The following is a 17,370-nucleotide window of genomic DNA, read 5'->3' on the forward strand; positions in this document are numbered from 1 at the left end:
ACGGATTGTGATCCTATCACCCAGTGATAACCCCTGGGAGCGCCTCTGGGGGCTTTGTCTCAGTCTGTTGTTAATGTGGAGTCATTGCTAATATATAATTAGTAATAATGTGCCACAGGCATCTTCTGAAATATTATTTGACATCGCCACTTTTGTTACCATGCGTATTCTAATACGTGAACAAGGCATTCTCTTTTTTTGGTAAGATTAATTTATTTGAAAGGCAGAGTGACAGTGAGAGAGAGAGAGAGAGAGAGAGAGAGAGAGAGAGAGAGAGAGAAATATCCACCTTGCACCTGCTGGTTCACTCTCCAAATGTCTGAAATGGCCAGGGCTGGGCCAGGCCAAAGGCAGGAGCCAAGAACTCCATCCAGGTCTCCATGTGGGCAGCAGGGGCCCAAGCCCTTGGGCCATCCTCCGCTGCCTTCCCAGGCACGTTAACAGGGAGTGGATCAGAAGCAGAGCAGCCAGTGCAGGCTGCAGCTCACCTCACTGCTGCCACGCCGGCCCCCAGGGCGCCCTTTATTGAGGGAAGCTGTAGGTGACTATTGAGTTTGCATCTAACTTTGCCAGCATGCATGGCACTTTAATTAGTGTCTGCATGCCTACATGTTTGCCTGAGTTCGTGACCATTTCTTCAAGACATAAAGGATACTCACCATGTCAAAGACCACGAACAGTTCCAAGGTACAAGCACACACACATACGTGCATTTTCCACGAACTTTTTGAAGACCCCGCCTATGCATGGATTTCAAGATGTTTTTGCAGCCAGATAAATTTATCATCTAATCCCATCTTGGGCGGGCCTCTGTGACACGCACTCGCCTATCTGTGAATCGTCCACTGGGAAGTTTGCATAGTTGAACGCCTAGCGCGATGGGGGATTGTAGCATTTGGTGGTCAAGGTCAGTAGTCCTTTTTGGTTTGTATGGTAAGTTGCCATGGAGGGGAGGGCTAAGGACAATGACCTCTGCTTTCCAAAGGAAGAAACTGAAGCTCAGAGCCGGGGAGTGATTTGCCAAGTCTGAATTGGAACAAGTGCCCTGCCCGCCCCCCCAGTGGCTTCCCTTTGTGGTCACTGCACAACACCTGGGCTGGGCCTTCCTGGTCACTAGCTTGGAGAACCCTGGAGCCACCTTGCCCGCTGTGGCAGCCTCTAGTCTCACATCTATTTACATGGACCTGAATGAACTATTTCGGTCTTCAGTCTCTGTGAGAATCATGTTGCACGGCTCAGGAACAGAACATTCTCATCCCTACAGAGAGTCCTGCGGGACAGCCTCACTTAAGAAGCTTGGTGTCCCCAGTTCTGGTGTGGACCCCCACCTCCCCCGCTACTCACCAACTCTCACTCACCCTGCACACCGAGGACGAGCCAGACCTCCTAGAAACACAAACTCTGTCTCTGTCTTTGGCCACAGCCCAAAGCCAGCGCTGATCCCCTCCTACCCGCTGCCCACCTCAGTGAGGACAAGCCCAGCTGCCTTGGTTCTTTATCTCCACCTGCCTTTCTATGCAGCTATTGCACACCATCTGGGTGTGGACTGAGGCCCTGGAGGCGGAGAGATGGGCATGTGCACACGGACTCCACCGACGGGGCCCCTGGATTGATGGGTTAAAGCTACACTCTCTCTGGCCTCTCTCCTCCTTTGTTTCTCTTTATAGCACGGAGCCACTGACAGCATTTGCTTCGTGTCTGCTGCATTCCTAATGACTTGGCTTGCATGCCCACAGAGCCTGCTGCAGGGTCTGGCACTCAGTAGCTGCCTAGCCCACCCCTATGGATGGTAACGACATTCCAATGCATCAGTATCCTGTTATTCTAATGCAATACCTGAGACAGGCTAACTTTATAAAGAAAAGAGGTTCGTTTTGGCTCAGGGTTCTGGAGAAGCAAGGTCTGGGGGCCTTGTCTGATAATGGCCTTGTTGCTGGCAGAGTCCCAAGGTGGTGGAAGAGAGTATCCCGTGGCAAGAGACGGGAAGTGTGTGCCTGTCTCTGACTGTGTCTGAGTGGTCTCTCCACTCCTCCTTATAAAGACAGTAGGGTTCAATCACAGAGCCCCACGGCAGTGACCTGCTCTACTCTAATCACTTTCCAATGACCCCACAGTCAGTTAAGTTCCGACTCCCTTAAGAGCAGTAACGCACGACTTGGGTGAATGTCTGCGTGTGTGCAGGCGGATTTGCCACACTCACACCATAGCATCCGAGATATGGCGCTTTCACGTCTTTCTAAGGGGCTAGAAAAATTAGAAATGAAGCCATGCTCAATCATAGGAGTTCGCATCTCAGGCCTACAATGGTGGAAATCTGACCTGCACTCGGAAAGCCAGCATATCGCGTTCCTCCAGGCGGCCACAATTCCCGCCTCTGTTGGGGCAGAGAAAAGAGGATCATGCAAGACAGACGTAATGACACCTGCTTGGAAGCTTCCACTTGGGGTCCAGCACTGAGTCCTAGTGCATTACCCAGCAGCGAGGTTCGAAGAGAATAGTCATCAGGCTCTGTGAAGCTGGGGTCAAAAGAAGCAAAATAAGCAGCTCTAGCCAGCGCCGTGGCTCACTAGGCTAATCCTCTGCCTAGCGGCGCCGGCACACCGGGTTCTAGTCCCGGTCGGGGCGCCGGATTCTGTCCCGGTTGCCCCTCTTCCAGGCCAGCTCTCTGCTGTGGCCCGGGAGTGCAGTGGAGGATGGCCCAAGTGCTTGGGCCCTGTACCCCATGGGAGACCAGGAGAAGCACCTGGCTCCTGCCATCGGATCAGCGTGGTGCGCCGGTGCAGTGCACCAGCTGTGGCGGCCATAGGAGGGTGAACCAACGGCAAAGGAAGACCTTTCTCTCTGTCTCTCTCTCTCACTTTCCACTCTGCCTGTCAAAAAAAATAAATAAATAAAATAAAAAAAATTTAAAAAAAAAGAAAGAAGCAGCTCTCTGCCACTCTTCCCCGGTGCTGATTTGTGGGAACATTGAGTCTGAGCAGTCAGAGTTCTTTCTGGCTGACTACGCACTTTCGGCACCAATAGCAATCGTGGAGCAGGGAGCTATCTGGGGAGTATTACTACCAAAGCGAAGGCAGGACTTCAGGTCCTGGGACACGCCGCGGGGATCCTCTCATCTTTTCCCTTTTTCTTTCATCTTCACTCATTTTTTTTAAAGTTTTATTTATTTGTTTGAAAATCAGAGTTACACAGAGAGAGGAGAGGCAGAGAGAGAGAGGGAGGTCTTCCATCTGCTGGTTCACTCCCCCAAATGGCAGCAATGGCCAGAGCTGTGCCGATCTGAAGCCAGGAACCTGGAGCTTCCTCCCACGCAGGTGCAGGGGCCCAAGGACTTGGGCCATGTTCCAGTGCTTTTCCAGAGAGCTGGATCAAAAGTGGAGCAGCCGGGACTTGAACCGGCACCCATATGGGATGCCGGCACCATAGGTGGCAGCTTTACCCTGTATGCCACAGCACCAGTCCCTAACAAAGGTTTCAGCTTAAGTTAAAAAACTCTTGGATGCGCCTTCTTTTGTGAGGCAGGTCTTGCTCCCCTCCCCCTGTGTGTGGCCTGGACTTGATTTCATGAGCAGAGTGCAGAAGCAGTGTGACATTCGGGAGCACCCCATACAGGCATTGGGACTTCGTCCTTGGCTCACTGGCTCGGGGGGCATCGGTCACCGTGTCGGGAGGGCCCTCAGGAAGAAGCCCCATGGAGTCCTCTACATGGCAGAACAACAGTTTCCTGATGTCTGCCACAAGCTGAGGGGGTGAGTCCACTTGGAAGCAGGTGCATCAGGTCCAGGCAAGTCTTCAGCTTGCCCTGGCACACCCAGGGGACGCCTCTTTGCCTTCCCAATACATCCTCGGCCACAGGAACCATGAGGCGCCCACCCCTGGGCAGCTCCTCATGGACGCGGAGGCCAGCAGGTCCCCCTGGAACACTCAGGCTGGTGGGAATGGTCCTTCTGCCGGGGTCTCCAGCCTTCCCGTCTCTCCCGGGGTCCTCTGTCCTTCAAATCTTTCCTTGGTTTTTTTCCGCTGCCGAAAGCCCCACCGGTGCCTGGCGGCAAGGAGGCGACACTGGGCTTCTGTCAGGCCTCGGGCGCTGGCTCGTGATCTGCGGGCCCTGCTGCCCACGAGCCCTTCCACACTTGCCAGTTCCGAAGAAGGGGTTGTGATGGGGTGGACGTGCAGGGCCATTCCCTTCCCAGAGCAGCAACTGTGGACACGGGTCCTTGATCTCTGATGAGGAGCGACACTCCGCTCATTGTCGCTGTGATGAGGCTGCCCGGAGGCCAGGGATCGCGCTGCACTCTCCTTTGATCTGCCCGTGCCTGACTAGTGCCTGGAGCAGCACAATCGCTCACCGACTTGTCCGATGGAGCTCATCTTTGTCCCCTGGCGGTGAGACACGGTTCCTCCCCTTTCATGTTCCAGGGGCATCTCTCTGGGGTCCCCTGGGATGTGCTGCACCCACACACCCCTGTTATCTTGCCCACATCCTCCTGCACTAAGGGTTTTTACTTTAGGTTTGATCCATTGGCTGCTGAAAGGCGGACGAGTGTGCCCTGTGCAACTCACTCGCAGGCCCTCTGGAAGGTCGTCTGTGAACCTCACACCATCAGCTAAGGCTGTAGCGCCCACCGAAGACCTCCGAGGCCACCCATCCCAGGAATAGACCGTGTCATAGACTACAGTGACTGTGCCACGAACACAACGCCGAAAACCGGGGTAGCTCAGCATCCAACATCTATCAGTGACCTTGGGAATATGTGAGCTGTGATTACTCCTCTGGGAACCCTAGAGCCCCAAGGGGCCACGAGGTTTCCATGGTCCCGGTTCCCCGTAACTTCGAGGCAGCGTAGCCTAAAGCAGGAGCTCTCCAGGTGGGGGCTGCAAGCCAGCAGCAGCTGGGAACTTTCTAGAAATCCCGATTCTCAGGCCCCACTCAACCCTGGTGAGTAAGAAGCCCTGTGGGTGAGGCCCCGGAGTGGCTTTCTAACCTCTCACTGGGTGACTCGGGGGCCCGTGGAAGTTTCAGAACCGCTGATCCACTGGGTGGGAAACAAACTTGCACCACCTTGTCCGGGTTAAGTCCCCGCCACTGTGACTCTGTGCCTTCGTGGCCACAGGGGAGTGTCTGAAGCTGTCTGTGTGAGGTGGTACCCATGGCATCAGGCTGTCGCAGGCATCAGGTGCATGAAAACGCAGGAAGCACTTGGGGCTGTTCTTGCAGCATGTTCATTGCCACTGAGCGTGCACTGGTGCCGTCCTCATTGAGCAGCTGCCCCGATTGTCAGGGAATCGCGGGCCCTGGTGGGCATCACCAAGCGCTGTCCTGGGGGCGCACGAGGCACGCCCGGGCCGGCCGGGAGACGCTCTGCTCTGTGACGTGGCCCCTGGCACCCTCCTTACATTGCAGCTCACGGGAACCGCTTTTGAGCCCCGAACTCCTTCCTGGTCCAGGAGCTGCGAGGAAGCAGAACGTTCTGCCTGGCTTTGGGGAGTGGAAGGAACCCCACGTTCCACTTCAGCAACTGTCCTCCAGTGCCCGCAATGGGGTCGTGCCCCCAGCACCTGCGGGGAGGAGCTCCGTCCAGCCCACGCCGCGGCAGTTTGAGGCAGGTTCCCTGGAGGCAGAGGCAGAGTTTGAACCCAAGTCCTCAGCTCTCTGCCTGGCGTTCTTCCCACGTCAATGTTTGCTCAGCACTCCACGATCCACAGGGGATGGATTCTAGAACCCTCTGGAGATATTGAGAACCACAGTTGTCCAGGCCTCTGATAAACAACAGTGCAGCATTTTCCTATAATCCATGCGCATCCTCCTGTCTAGATTCCCTACCACACCTAATATAATGCAAATGCCACGGATATATATGGTTGCTAGTACTGTGCTGTGTAGGGAGCAATGACAAGGCAAAAAAAGTCTGTGTTCAGTGCAGACACGATTTTCAAAAAAAAAATGTTGCTGACCCATGGATGCAGAAGCCCCAGACCCAGGGGGCTGACTGGCGCGAGCTCCATCTGGAGCACGCGTGGAGGGGGAGGGTCTGCAGATGGGGGGCCAGGGCAACACTGGAGTGGATGAGCCACCACGGGCCCCAGGCTCCTGCCCTCAGCTCAGTGCCCTTGCACTCACACCTGAAGATGGGCGGGAGCCCTCAGCCTGCCTCGTCCTGGGTTAGACCTCCGGTGGCCCCCAGCTTTTCCCACGCTGGCGTCTGTGGTCTTCTGACGATGCCACAGAGGGGACGCACACTTCACACTTTGGGTTTTGAATTTTCACCTTGCCTGGAGCTGGCGTTAGATACTCGCACGCGCACGCGACGCCCTGCCGTGGGCTGCTCACGGTTTAAAGCGGGCAACGCCAAGCTCTCACCTGCCGCGAATCAGGAGAAGCAGAGGAGCAAACTCAAGAGAGACGGATTGGAGCAGAAGGCTTCAAACGCAAGCGTGTTGCAAAGCTGCCTTTTCCTTCCCCCTCTTCTGCAGGCTGGCCCTCTTAGAGCTCCCGAGCGCGATCTCTCGCCTGTGACATTCGGTAGGTTGGGTGCACAGTGCGTGCGTTTGTGGCATAAGCTAGTTACAAATGCGCGATGCCTGTATCGGGGCATAGCTCTGAGTCAAGGACCATCTGCAGTGCGCATGTTTGCTCTTAGGGGGTCTCCTTATTCTCCGTCCCCAAGCATCGGCCGGCCGTGGGCCAGGGGGAGCAGCCAGCAAGGGGGAGGCGGGTGCGCGTCTGTGGTCAGAGGCCTTGTCTGGGACGTGCTTGGCTGGCAATCTGCAGGAAGCGCTGGGAAAGCCAAACAAAAGGTAAGTAGAATGTTCCACAGGGGACCCATTAGCTTCCTGGAGCCTCACGGAGCGTTCCCAGGGGCGGCCGCTGCCCGCGGTGTGTGATGAGCGGCAGGCGCTGGCACGGCAGCTGCTGGTGTATTAATATTCCAGATAAATGGCTTTTGGCTCAGGCGAAGGACCCTGCTCGGGAGCAGGCTTCTCTTTGAAGCTCTAAGAGGGGCGGCTTGCAGGAGAAGGCAAAGGAAGGAAGCAGCTTTGCAAAATGATTGCATTCGAAACCTTCCGCTCCAATCCATCTCTGTTTATTTTGTTCCTCTGCTTCTCCCGGTTTGTGGCAGGCAAGAGGGAGGGAGGGAGGGAGGGAGGGAGAGAGAGACGGGGGTGGGGGGATCAGCCGCACACATCCTCAGAGAGGAAGACTGTCAACAATTAGCCAGGCCTCTAAAGCTGCAGAGCCGCTGGACGCAGTGTGCACAGCCTGCCAGCTCCAGCCCTGCTCTGCTGAGCCCCAGCTGGGTGACCTTGGCTGGACGCCTCTACCTGGCCGGGCCTCAGTTTTCTCTGCTGTAAAGTGGGGAGGGTCAAACCTCCCCTGCCGAGGGGTTGAGGATAAATGCAGTCAGGTATCTAAAAAGTGCTTAGCACCGTGCCTGTGGGTAGTACAAGAGAGAGGCTGCTATATTGTTTTAAGATTTATTTTTTTATTTATTTGAAAGGCAGAGTGAGAGAGAGAGAGAGAGAGAGAGAAGGACACACACACACACACACACAGAGGCAGAGAGGTCTTCCCTCCACTGGTTCACTCCCCAAATGGCCACAATGGCTGAGGCTGGGCCAGGCCAGAGCCAGGAAGCTGGAACTCCATCCTGGTCTCCCACGTGGGTGCAGAGACCCGAGTACTTGGGCCATCTTCTGTGGCCTTCCCAGGTGCATTAATAGGGAGCTGGATTGGAGGCGGAGCAGCTGCGGTTCCAATCAGCACCACAATACGGGACGCCATTGCCGCAGGCTCTGGCTTAACCCGCTGCACCACGGCGCCGGCCCCAGGTGCTACATTGACAAGGATGGCAGCTCAGAGCCAAGGACGCGATTCCTCCCCAGTGACCCTGCTCACTGGCTGCTCGTGGCCCGCCTCCCTGTGCTGGGGCCTGGGCAGTGTGTCCAGATGTTTCCATCTTAGACAAGCTTCAAACGATTGTATAGGTGGAGAACCTGAGACACAGTCAGCACGGCTGCTGGGAGGCCGGAGTGGAGCAAAGCCTTTTTCCTCTTCCTGCCTGAGTGTGCAAGGTACATTCTCCGTAGCAGCCGCGCTGTCCGGCTTTCCCTCCCTACCTCAGTCCCTGCCCTGAGAGCGGCCATGTGTGCCATTGCAGCTCCATGCCCGGTGACCCGGCCTGGCCACGCTGGCAGAGGGGTGTGTGGTACAGGCATTCCCAGAAATCTGCTGAGTCAGCGTCCCCTGGGGAGATGCTCAGAGACACGTCTTGGGTGTCACTTCCACTACATGTTGGGGTCCAGGCCCCTGAGTGTCTACAGTGCTCGCCTGATCACTCTGCAGAGAAACAGGTTGGGGGCCTCCTGACCCCGGGGGCTTGCCCCTCACCACAGGGAGGGCCACTACGTGTTGATCCTTGAGTGACCCTGAGCCAGTTACTTTCCTGAGTCGCAGTCTTCTCATCTATAAAATAGAAGCCCAATGCTTCCCTCAGCAGGTGTCCTGTGGGGACCAAGCAGAAAAACCCACGGCAGCACGCCTACCCAGCGCCTGGTTTGCAAGAAATGTGCAGATAAGTCAAGGAGGGCCAGACCAGCATGAGTGGAGCGACACCATCAGGTCCTCCTTGGAGACCAGAGGCTGGGTCTCAGTGCCGGTCCAGGCCCCCCGCGTGTCATGCCCTGCGATGGCTCCAACCAGAGGGCGGTCCTGTGTGCCTGCCATGAGCCCCACATGGATTAGACACACTGTACAGTCCGTCCTTTCTTCCCCCCTGCCCCAGAATCCAGCAGGAAGCCCCTTCAGACAGCAGTAGGCAGTGACCGGAGGACCACACTCACGGTCCCTCTAGCCCTGGGGGCTCCCACCTGCAGCCTTGGAGGGAAGAGCTGCGTGGGCCTTTGGAAGGATGCTCCTCAGGTTGGCAACCAGGCCGCTGGGCTGCAGAGTCGGGGAGCGCAGGCCCGGGGCTTGGTGCCGGGCCTGGGTTTGCATAGGCAACTCTCACACCTCTCTCGCATGTCTCCCACCTCTAGCTGCAGTTATACTCATGCCCAGAGGGTGCTCCTGCCCCTCACCCCTGGGAAGCACCCAGAGTCTCATGCACCTGTGCACCACGGGTCCTTGGCCATCAGGGACCATGGTGCACCATGCGACTCTCACTGTGCCTGGCCAGAGCCTAAGTGGCTTCTTCTAGTTTTTTTTTTTTTTTTTTTTTTTTTTTTTTTTTTTTTTTTTTTTTTTTTAAGATTTATTTTTGGCCAGTGCCATGGCTCACTAGGCTAATCCTCCGCCTTGCAGTGCTGGCACACCAGGTTCTAGTCCCGGTCGGGGCGCCGGATTCTGTCCAAGTTGCCCCTCTTCCAGGCCAGCTCTCTGCTGTGGCCAGGGAGTGCAGTGGAGGATGGCCCAAGTGCTTGGGCCCTGCACCCCATGGGAGACCAGGAGAAGCACCTGGCTCCTGCCTTTGGATCAGCGCGGTGCGCCGGCCGCGGCGGCCATTGGAGGGTGAACCAATGCAAAAGGAAGACCTTTCTCTCTGTCTCTCTCTCACTGTCCACTCTGTGGGGAGCAACTCGGACTAGACTAAGTTACTGGAATTAAGACTTATTCTATGCATCTGCTCTCCCACAATATGGCGCTGGGAGAGGAGTAAACAGCTTCAACGCAGCTGCCTCTCGCCAACTTGAGTGATGACCTACAGGAGCTGATCCTGCTCCTGATAGGAGGAGAGCAGCGTACTTGGCGTGTGGGTAGCAGAGTTGGGATTGGTGGAAGAGGACTATAAAGGAGGAGAGAGACAACATGCACCAGGAACATCTAAGAGGAACACCTGAGGAACATCTGAGCAGCCCCCGAGAGAGCCGGCCAGCGGTGTGCCGCTCCCCCGCGGAATTGGGGAATGTGGCAGGGGGAACCGCCCTTCCACGGAGGTGGAAGGGATGGTAGCCAACCCGGGAAGAACCAGCAGGAAACCCGGGAAGGGCCGAGCAGACGAAAGAACAGCACAGGGTCCTGTGTCGTTCCTCTGTGAAGAGGGGGAGCGACACACTCTGCCTGTCAAAAATTAAAAAAAAAAAAGATTTATTTTTATTCATTTGAAAGGCAGAGGTACAGAGACAATAAGAGGGAGAAAGAGAGATCCTCCATCGGCTGGTTCACTCCCCAAATGGTCTCAACAGCTGGGGTTGGGCCAGGCTGAAGCCAGGAGTCCAAGTTTCTTCCAGGTCTCCCACGTGGGTGCAGGAGCCCAAGCACTTGGGCCATCTTCTGCTGACTCCCCAGGGGCATTAGCAGGGAGCTGGATCAGAAGTGGAGCAGCCAGGTGTCGACCCAGTGCCTCCAGGTTTAACCTGCTATGCTACAGTGCTGGTCCTGCTGTTCTGGCTTCTAGGGGTTAGTGCTTAATTTCCAGGAGACCTGCAAGAAAGTCCCAGAGAGCTGAGGCAGGAACCGTATTTCTAAGCCTCCTGCAATTGCCAGGTGGGAAGAGCTTTGAAGGGACACACGTGAGGGTGGGGAAAAGCTCATGCCACCCAATGACACGTGGCTTTTCACAGTGTCATCCGTGAGGCCCTCTTACTGTGCCTCTACATCTGATGGATATTGCTCCGTCGTAAGGCCTCTGCGTGCTCAGTCCCACCATCCACGCATCCCATCATTTACAGCATCGTGGAGAAGCTGATGTCAAGCCCTACGTGTCCACCCCTCACTATGCAAACTCATGTTCTAGCTCCCCAGGATTCTGACCTTGTTAGAAAGCGGTGCCTGGGGGCCAGCGTTGTGGTGCAGCTGGTAAACTGCTGTTTGCACTGCCAGCATCCATATGAGTGCCAGTTCAAGTCCCGGCTGCTCCACTTCCACCCCAGCTCCCTGCTAGTGCACTGGGGAAAGCAGCAGAAGACGGCCCATGTACTTGGGTCCCTGCCACCCACGTGCGAGATCTAAATAGAGTTCCTGATTCCTGGATTTTGTCTGACCCAGCCCTGGTAATTACAGCCATTTGGGGAGTGGACTAGCGCGTGGAAGATCTCTCTCTCTCTCTCTCTCTCTCTCTCTCCCTCTCTCTCCCTCTCTCTCTCGTGTGTGTGTGTGTGTGTGTGTCTTCTGCCACGTCTCTGTAACTCTGCCTTTCAAATAAATAAAATACATCTTAAAAAATGTTGCTCCTGGCCGGCGCCGCGGCTCACTAGGCTAATCCTCTGCCTTGTGGCGCCGGCACACCGGGTTCTAGTCCCGGTCGGGGCGCCGGATTCTGTCCCGGTTGCCCCTCTTCCAGGCCAGCTCTCTGCTGTGGCCAGGGAGTGCAGTGGAGGATGGCCCAAGTGCTTGGGCCCTGCACCCCATGGGAGACCAGGAGAAGTACCTGGCTCCTGGCTCCTGCCATCGGATCAGCGCGGTGCGCCGGCTGCAGCGCGCCAGCCTCAGCGGCCATTGGAGAGTGAACCAACGGCAAAGGAAGACCTTTCTCTCTCTCTCTCTCTCTCTCTCACTGTCCACTCTGCCTGTCAAAAAAAAAAATTAAAAAAAAATGTTGCTCCTCCTGGGGGCTGCAGTGTCAGCTCTCCCCGGCCCCTGTCTATGCTTCGGGATCCTGGGAGGTGAAGTCTTTCCCCTCTGAGGGCCCTCACGAGCCACGGGGCGGCCCAAGACATGAGCTACCCCGTCTCTGTCAGACCCCCAGGAACAGGAGGCAAACTCCTTCTTCCCGCTTTTCTGCAGAAATTTCCCATTTTCGAGGTCTGGTGAAATCATCCCTGCATGGAGGAGGACAGCGACGCGCAGAGCAGGCAGCCCAGTGGAAAGGCTCCTGGCTGCTACGTGGGGGCAGCTGAGCCAAGACACAGGTCATCGTCCTTCCGGCCCCGGGCTCTCAGGTACCTGTCGTGTAGGGCTCAGGGTCGGAATTTCAGGGGCGTCTCCCTGTCCTGGGTGGGGGGGAGCTCGGCCCCAGCACATGGCCCCCTGCCCTCCGCGACCTTTGGAAGAGGGGACACTTTATTTTCCAGAACAAGGCCAGACGGCTCCGGCTGCTGGCATTCCTCCAGCAATTCTTGGGGCTGCTTCAAGCAGAAATGTCTGGAAACTTCGGGAGTTGCTGAGAAAATGGCTTCATGGAAGTGCCTGTTAGAATTTCCTCTGCTGGAGACGGAGGCAGACAGAGCCAGAGCCAGAGGGCCCCCCACCTCCCCACCGTACCCCTGGGTCTCATTCTCCTTCCACTGCAGTTGAGTTCTGGAAAACCCCACACCCTTAACTAAACACCAGCACCAAGCAGAGCCAGGCAGAGGACATATGTGTTAGATTATTGTTCAAAATACTCGCCGGTCTTTTCCATGGAAGATTCTTTCTCCCTACCCCATTAGGCCCGGCCATTTGATTTGATTTAGCCAACGAAACGTGAGCAGAAGTGAGGTGCGTGTCTTCTGAGAGCCGGTGTGTTCTACCCTCTTGCCACGCAGCCTGGAGACTGCAGCTGATCCAGCAGGCACAGCAGGGGGGGGGGCGTGTGCAGGACGTGTGGGCCCTGAGGTCCCCACCGGACACACCTGCCACACCACGTGGGGAGAAGGTCAGTCCCCCAGCTCCTCTCTGCAGACTTCAGGACCTGAAACAGGGAAGGTGGCGTTTAGCCCTTGCCTCAGTTTCCCCACGCGTCTCGGAGCTTGTTTGGGGTTTCTGCTGCGGATTCTGTGAGGCCCAAGTTTTACTCCTATATTGATTTTTATCCACAGGGGACAACAGTGTGTGCTTTTTAAATAAGAAAGGAAAACAGCTCTGGAATTGATCCCCGAGTAATTTAATCACCTTTTGTCCAGACAATTCCGAGCTGGCTCAAGCACTGTCTACGCGTTGACACGCATACTGTTTCCAGCAACAGACAAAGACAGAAGGACATGGGGAGCCTCATGGACACCCCCTCCCCACCCCGTCTCTGCTGGGAGAAGCCTTGGGCAGAGGACCGCGTCTGGGCCAGACCACCTTGCAGATCACCCCCGACAGTGGTATTGAGGGCCGTAGAGGCCAACCCCTGCCTTGGAATAAATGAGAACGGATGCTCAGAAAAGGCGTCTCCGCCTCTTCCACCCAGAAGCAGTGAGGTCTTGGCTAACCGGTGCCCCACCTTGGAGACCCTGTGTTGCACATGGAAGGCTGTTCTCTATGCTGCCTTCATTCGCACACTCCACGTCCACTTCCTAGACACCCGCTGACTGCCGGACTCGGTACACAGATGAGCTGAACTAAGGAAAGGAACAGCAGGTGCCGTAGGCTGGAAAGATGGTGACCTCCCGCAGGTGAGACAGGTGTCTCCCACACTGTCACGACTCATGCTGAGAGTCTGCCAACAGCCAGCACGCAAGTGAGGTGTTCCCAGACTGTGCAGCCACCAGTCCGCCTGCCCACTGCCACAGATCACGAGGGTGCCAGAGGGGCTCAGCTGGCCAGCAGAAACACCCATCTGCCCGCACAGTTCCGAGCTGAACCCAGTGGAATGATTGTTACTTTAAGCCACCAACGTGGGGGCGTGGTTTGTCACACAGCACAAGTTCACCGATTCAGCAAGGAAGGCATTTTTTTTATCCCAAGGCACTACAAAAAGTTCATGGCCAATAGGATTGTAGCAAACGTTTATTTTTAAAGAGACTTCAAAGTCCAGGCGTAGTGTTTTCATACCACACATTTTCCGTGAACTTTTTGAAGACCCCTCACATAAGACCTGTGACCCAGATTCCTCGATTGCATTTTCCCTGTAACCCCATGAAGCAGAGAACGTGCTCCCCACTTCAGAGTCGAGGGAGCTGGGGTGGGAGGAGTTAAGGTACTGGCTAGATCAGAGAAGCGGTGGAGCAGGAGAACCCGACTCTTCGAGGGACAGCCTGCTCAGGAGGACCCTGCCCCCGCCCCAGGGGAAGGTGGGTGCAGCAGGGCCCGTGGGAACTGTCCCTTTACAGGTCCAGCATCCCTGGTGTGCAGCTGCACTACCACCTGGAGGCTTCCCTCCTGGAGCCCCGCGCAGCCGCGAGCTGGGTCCAGAACGCCTTAACGAAGATGGGGTCGTGATGGAAGGTTTAAGGAGAGGGAGCTGAAATGCCTCATAAGACCAGCTTATGGGAGCCTGCTTCTAAATGATCAATTCCAATCTCATTATGACCGCAGCTGCCATTAACTCAGGAGCTAATTGCTATTAGCTTACAGAAACTCAAGAGGGCTTAGCTGCAAAAGTTCCACGACACGGGGCCATCTCCCTGCTTAAATGGCCACACTGCTGTTATTAATTCCATGTGACTATTAGCTTATGACTGCTAAGTTATGATAACTTTGTGTAAAGTCCTTGAACCGGATGCACGCCCTGCACGTGCATTTCATTACGGAGAGCAGAGTGCACTCGGAGGTTCAATATTTTAATTTTCATTTTTCTTGAAGGTATAGGCTTATTAAAAGGCATCGGGAAGGTTCTGGGTTTGGAAGACGGCTCTGAGAGCAGAGGCTCTAACAGAAACCAGGCTCTGTGCAGCGTTCTGATGCAATTAAGATCTTGGCAAGGGTGGAGTGGGGCTGAGCAACAGCACATTTAATCTCTGGAAGGGCCCTTGGAGAGGCTGGTCCGTGGGGAGTGACGAGATGCGCGTTCTCGCTGGGGGAAACTGAGGACCACCGAGGAGATGGGACTCAGCTAAGACAAAGCCACGCGGCTTCAGGCAGATGGCACTCCCTGAGCCAGCCAGGTCTCTGTTTTAGATTAAAAGTCTGCTGAAGATGCCAGAGCTGGGCGCTCCCCAACTCTAGACAATTACAGCAAGGTCCCCCATCTTCCCTGTGAGAAATGCCTGCGCGCTCAGGACACAGCCAAGATGCAATTACTCACTCCTTTTCCTTGGCGAGCCAGCTGGCTGGAGAGCTCCATGACCGTGTGTGAAATTGGACATATTTAACGGGTGACGACAAGGTTCTCTCTGTCTCCGTTCAGAAGCCTCCCTTAACGAGATCCAGTTGGTTTGTTAAGAAAATAGGAGTGTGTGCAATTACCAAGTTCACCGTTTGTTTTCCTTCGACTTTGGAGCTTCTTCCCAAGATGCTTTGGGGCGCGTCTGGAAAAATGTCAGCTCAGCAGAGTCTGGGCCTGGGAGGTGTTCCCGTGTGGGCCGGCCCCGGGGGCGGCTGATGGGGTCTGGCCAGGGGAGCCGGCCTTCTGAGCCCAGCCCTGCCTCCAGCTGGCTCTGTGACCTTGGAGTGTCCCGGTCGCTCTCCAAGGCTCAGTTTTCCTATCTGTGCAGCCGAAGAAGAGGAGGTGGGATGTCCTCGGTCCTCTCCTCCTCCGCGTGTCTCCTTCTAAATCTCTTTTATTGGATTTTTGCTCTTCAAGGCGTGGAGGAGGGAGGTGATGAGATAGAGCGAAGGAAATTGGCAGCCGGAGTGCGGCGCTTTCTCTGGGGTCAGGGTTTCTGAAAGGATCCTAATTAAAGCCGAGGGAGCGCTTCAGAGTGCAGATCTCTCCAGAGTTGCTTGTTGACCTTGAGAGGTAGGGATGGCTGCTCAAGATGAACAGGAGAGGAGAGAGAGGCGAGGGGACAGAGAAGTCTGGAGCAGGCGCAGCAGGAGAGGAAGGAACAATGGAAGATGGGCAGGGGGCAGAGCCAGGAGGAGAGGGGGCACCGGAACCCGGCAACAAGTGGGGGGAGTCGGAGGGGAGGTGCAGAGCTCAAAAAGGAAGATGAGGGAAGGAGGGACCCGGGCGCAGACAGGCTGGGAGAAGCACCTGCACCCACCGGGCCAATTCTAGGGCATGCGCAGTAAAAATGGCCCCCTTGCCGGGGGCGGGGAGGCTGCGAGCGGGGCACAGGTGACGTAAGTGAAAGTGGCACGCACGTTCTTTCTGGTGCAGAAGCCCGATGCGGTTCTGATGATCCACTGACTGGCTGCGCACAGGCCTGCTCGTGGGGGTGCTTGTCCAGGCGTGGGGACACGTGCCATGGAATCTGCCAGTGGTGGCCAGCTTGGTCTCTGAATGGAGAGCCTTTAACCGTGGTGCCTGTATGGAACCCTGCAAAACCTCTCTCTCTCCTTGTCACCCAAAGAGACACAGTTGTGTGTTTTATCTGGAAATAAAGTCGCTGCACCCCAGGGTGGACCGGGGAAGCTGGGAGATACTCTCAGACGACTGACCTCGAGGCTGGCGTGGGTTTTGTGGCCCTCGGGTTAGTTGGCTTGGGGTCCCCGTGTAAGGACAGGAGTTCTGGGAGGCAGAAAGAAGGAACTGGGATCAGTGGCTTGTCCCTTCCTGTTCTCCTACTGCTCAGCCCCGAAGATGGAACCTTGTGTTGTTTTGCTGCTCAGTGACTCTGCCGTCAGGTCCCAGGGGTCTCTGAGCTTTTGTCGCAGGGTAGAAGCAGGATCAGGGCCAGCACTGTGGCATAGCAGGTAAAGCCAACATCTGCAGCACCAGCATCCCATACGGACACTAGTTCATGTCCTGGCTGCTCCACTTCCGATCCAGCTCCCAGCTATAGCCTGAGAAAGCAGTGGAAGATGGCCCAAGTGCTTGGGCCCCTGCGCCTGTGTGGGAGACCCGGAAGAAGCTCCTGGCTCCTGGCTTCAGCCTGGCTCAGCACTGACTGTTGGGGTCATGTGGGGAGTGAACCAGTGGATGGAACATCTCTCTCTCTGTGTCTCTCCCTCTCTCTCCGTTAACTCTGCCTTTCAAGTAAATAAATAAATCTTTTTTAAAAAAAAAGCAGCAGCAGCAGGATTCACACAACCAAGCCCTTCCCCACATGACAGCTGTCTTGGTCCAGCTCCAACCAGTCAGGAGCAAGGAGCATCTGAACCCGAACCACAAAAGACCCTGTACTGCCCCGCTATGGACTTCCCCAAATGCTGCCAAGTGGGTCCCAGGGTCTCCTTTGGAGAACTCAGCAGGGGAACGGCTGGGTCAGGGCATTCCTTGGAAAGATCCCTCCAGGACCCTCAGCTGGCCATCTGAAACAGGAGACCGGCAGGGCGGCAGCAGCAGCCTGGGGCGGGGGAGCCAGGCGTGGGCTCCATCATCAGAGCCTGGGGGCCTCCAAGAGACCAGCCGGCTGGGAGCCTGGCTGAGGGGTAGTTCAGGAGTGGGGTGGGGGCGAATGAGTTTGCCTTGCATCCTGCTGCCTCCTCATGCAAAGTGCCCCCCCGCAGAAAGCAGCCAACAGGGCGCTCAGCCTTCACCGTATAGCTGGAGACAGAGAGGGAGGCTGGAGCCATGAAAGCTCTCGGTCCCCACCCGCAGCTCCCTCCATAGTGCTGGGACCCCCAACACCGCCTGCCAGGCCGTAGCAAGCCTAGCGCGTTTTGCCGAGAGAGAGAGAAAGATTCCTGCCAGGGACCTCGGC

At 56.1% G+C, this 17,370-nt stretch overlaps 2 long non-coding RNA genes across 3 annotated transcripts; one reads left to right on the forward strand and one right to left on the reverse strand.

Moving 5' to 3' along the window:
* The first annotated feature begins 6,248 nt into the window (after positions 1-6,248).
* Positions 6,249-12,506, forward strand: LOC103351335 (uncharacterized). 2 transcript variants are annotated; one of them, XR_016221695.1, is made up of 3 exons: positions 6,249-6,523; positions 11,723-11,877; positions 12,367-12,506. It is a non-coding gene; the product is annotated as an uncharacterized LOC103351335 (long non-coding RNA). The 2 variants fall into 2 exon arrangements; XR_007913608.3 differs by lacking the exon at positions 6,249-6,523 and adding an exon at positions 6,548-6,798.
* On the reverse strand, positions 12,286-17,079 carry LOC138845503 (uncharacterized). Its single transcript, XR_011382787.2, has 2 exons — positions 14,868-17,079; positions 12,286-12,608 (listed from the first exon to the last, which is right to left on the reverse strand). It is a non-coding gene; the product is annotated as an uncharacterized LOC138845503 (long non-coding RNA).
* Between the last annotated feature and the right edge of the window lie 291 nt (positions 17,080-17,370).

This window comes from Oryctolagus cuniculus, chromosome 15 (genome assembly GCF_051225735.1).
Source record: "Oryctolagus cuniculus isolate XC-2025 breed Fujian yellow rabbit chromosome 15, ASM5122573v1, whole genome shotgun sequence".
Lineage (NCBI taxonomy): Eukaryota > Metazoa > Chordata > Mammalia > Lagomorpha > Leporidae > Oryctolagus > Oryctolagus cuniculus.